Genomic DNA, 4,906 nt, shown 5'->3' on the forward strand with positions numbered 1-4,906 from the left:
GTCCAATGTAAGTAAATTTATATTCAGCCGTTGTGTTTAATAGTTAATTTCTACCCAATTTCCATCACCGTATGCGAATTAAACCTTATTTTCAAGTGGAATTCGATCTTCATGTTCTGACATCCCTGTAATATATATATATATATATATATATATATATATATATATATATATATATATATATATATATATGTGTGTACGTGTGTGTATGTGTGTCTATGTAATTCACATATATACAAACAATCCCCGTATATAAATATTCTACAACTACAAAAGCTTCATAGTAATAACAAGTAAATACGAAATTACAAAATAATTGCAAATGAATCATAATAATAATATATACACAACTCATAATTATTCATCAATAATTATGATATATAAGCAGTCGATAATAAAATCAAATTTACAATATAACAAGAATCAATAATTATAATATATAAACAAGAGTCAATAATTATGATATAAAACATGAATCAATAATTATGATATATAAACATGAGTCAATAATTATGATATATAAACAGGAATAAATAATTATGATATATAAACACGAATAAATAATTATGATATATAAACATGAATCAATAATTATGATATATAAACATCAATAAATATTAATGATATATAAAAATGAATCAATAATTATGATATATAAAAATCAATCAATAATTATGATATATAAACATCAATCAATAATTATCTTATATAAATATGAATCAATAATTATGATATATAAACATTAATAAATAATTATGATATATAAATATGAATAAATAATTATGATATATAAACATCAGTCAATAATTTTGATACATAAACATCAATAAATAATTATGATATATAAACATCATTAAATATTTATTATATATAAAAAGGAATCAATGATTATGATATATAAATATGAATCAATAATAATGATATATAGACATGAATCAACATTTGATATATATAAACATAAACTCATAATCATGATATATAAACATAAATAATTATGATATAGAAACATCAATCAATATTTATGATATAATAACAAGAATAAATAATTATGATCTATCAACATCAATCAATAGTTATAATATATAAACATGAATCAATAATTATGATATACAAATATGAATGAATAATTATGATATATAAACATAAACCAATAATTATGATATATAAACATAAACCAATAATTATGATATATAAACATGAAACAATAATTTTGATATATAAACATGAGTAAATAATTATGAAATATAAACATGAATCAATAATTATGATATATAAACATCAAATAATAATTAAGATATATAAACAAGAATCAATAATTATGATATATAAACATGAATCAATAATTGAGATATATAAACATGGATCAATAATAATGATAAATAAATATAAGTCGATAATTATAATACATAAAAAAGAATCAATAATTATGATATATAAACAAGATTCAATAATTATGATACATAAACATGAATCCATAATATGATATATAAAAATTAATCAATAATTATGATATATAAGGAATCAATGATTAAATCAACTTTACAATCAAACCAGACTCAATAATTATGATATAAAACATGAGTCAATAATTATGATATATAAAAAGAATCAATAATTATGATATATTAACAAGAGTCAATAATTATGATATATAAACATGAATCAATAATTATGATATATAAACATGAATCAATAATTATATTATATAAACACGAATCAATAATTAGGTTATATAAACATGAATCAATAATTATGATATATAAACATAAACCAATAATTATGATATATACATATGAATAAATAATTATTATATATATAAATCAATCAACAATCATGATATATTTACAAGAATAATAATTTTGATATAAAAACATCAGTCAATAATTATGATATGTAAACAAGAATCAATAACTTTGATGTATAAAGATGAATCAATAAATATGATATCTAAACATGAATCAATATTTATTATATCTAAAATTCAATCAATAATTATGATATACAAATATGCATTAATAACTATGATATATAAACATCAATCAATATGTATTATATATAAACATGAATCCATAATCATTATATAAAAAAAGAATCAATAATTATGATATATAAACATGAATCCATAATTATGATACATAAACATCAATCATTAATTATGAAATATAAACATGGATGCATGATTAGGCTATATAAATATTAATCATTAATTATTATATATAAACATCAATCAATATTTATAGTATATATAACCATCAATCAATAATTATGATGTAAAAATATTAATCAATAATTATGATATAGAAACAAGAATCAATAATGTTGATATATAAACATAAATCAATAATGAGGATATATAAATACTAATCAATATTTATTATATATAAAAATGAATCAATAATTATGATATATAAACATGAATCCATAATTAAGATATATAAATATGCATCAATAATTACGATATATAAACAATAAGCAATAAATATGACATATTGACATCAATCAGTAATTATGATATATAAACATGACTCAATATTTATGATATATACACATGAATCAATGATTGTAATATATAAACATGGATACACAATTATGATATATAAATATGAATAAATAATTGTGATATATAAACATGAATCAATAATAATGATATATGAAAATGAATCAATATTTATGATATATAAACATCAATCAATCAATATTGATGATATATAAACATGAGTAAATAATTAAGATATATAAACATGAATCAATATTTACGATATATAAACATGAATCAATCATGATGATGTATAAATATCAATCAATAATTATAGTATATAAACATGAATTAATAATTAACATATATATATATACATCAATTAATAATTATGATATATGAACTTGAATCAATAATTATGATATATAAACATCAATCAATAATTGTGATGTATGAATATTAATCAATAATAATAATATATAAACATTAAGCAATTATTTTTTATACAAGCACCAATCAATAATTATATACATGAGTCAATAATTATGATATATAAACATCAATCAATAATAATGATATATAAACATCAATCAATAATTATGATATAAATATGAATCAATAAATTATGATATATAAACGTGAATCAATAATTATGATATATAAACATGAATCAATAATTAACCTATACATACATCAATTAATATTTAGTATATATAAATAATTATGATATATAAACATGAGTCAATAATTATGATATATAAACATCAATCAATAATTATTATATATAAACATCAATCAATAATTATGATATAAATATGAATCAATAAATTATGATATATAAACAGGAATCAATAATTATGATATATAAACATGAATCAATATTTATAATACATAAACATTAATCAATAATTATGATATATAAACATGAATCAATAATTATGATATATAAATATGAATCAATAATTAACCTATGCATATATCAATTAATATTTAGGATATATAAACAAGAATCAATAATTATTGTATATAACAAAGAATAGATTATAATGATATGTAAATATGAATCAATAATTATTACATATAAACATGAATCAATAATTAACCTATATATACATAAATCAATAATTATGATATATAAACATGAATCAATAATTATGATATATAAACATTAATCACAAATCATTATATATAAACAGCAGTCAATAATTATGATATAAATATGAATCATATATTATGATATATAAACATCAATCAATAATTATGCTATACAAACATGAGTCAATAATTATGATATATAAACATGAATCAATAATTATGATATATAAACATTAATCACAAATCATTATATATAAACAGCAATCAATAATTATGATATAAATATGAATAATATATTATCATATATAAACATCAATCAATAATTATGATATATAAACATGAATAAATAATTTTGATATATAAACATGAGTCAACATTATAATATATAAGCATGAATCAATAATTATGATATATAAACATGAGTCAATAATTATGATATATACAGTAGAATAAATAATTATGATATATAAACATCAATCAATAATTATGATATATAAACATGAGTCAATAATTATAATATATACACACGAATAAATAATTATGATATATAAACATGAATCAATAATTATGATATATAAACATGAGTCAATAATTATGATATATACAGTAGAATAAATAATTATGATATATAAACATCAATCAATAATTATGATATATAAACATGAGTCAATAATTATGATATATACACACGAATAAATAATTATGATATATAAACATGAATCAATCATTATGATATATAAACATGAGTCAATAATTATGATATATACAGTAGAATAAATAATTATGATATATAAACATCAATCAATAATTATGATATATAAACATGAGTCAATAATTATGATATATACACACGAATAAATAATTATGATATATAAACATGAATCAATAATTATGATATCTAAACATGAATCAATAATTATAATATATAAAGAGTAGAATTATGATATATAAACATCAATCAATAATTGTGATATATAAACATGACTCAAAATTAATCAGGTACTCAACACCAAATCGTGTAACAGAATTACCCACATATATGTAACACCATTTAAATAGAATATAAGTTAACATTAATCATGATAAGCTCGCACCATTCAAAAGTATAGCCCTAAAATATACGAATAATTATAAAAGATATTTCCGTTTTCGAAAAATAATTAAAAAATTGAAACTATATCTTGTTGACATCATCGACGCCTTAAAACAACGTTCCTGTGTATACGCCATTTTGTAGGTGATGACATACCCGTGTTTAATAGGCGCATTTGTGATATATTATAAGTCGGAGGAACTAAAGTCATTTAATCTGCTGACGTCATTAAATTTGGTGTG

This window comes from Euprymna scolopes, chromosome 15 (assembly GCF_053919585.1).
Source record: "Euprymna scolopes isolate OS-2025 chromosome 15, ASM5391958v1, whole genome shotgun sequence".
NCBI lineage: Eukaryota > Metazoa > Mollusca > Cephalopoda > Sepiida > Sepiolidae > Euprymna > Euprymna scolopes.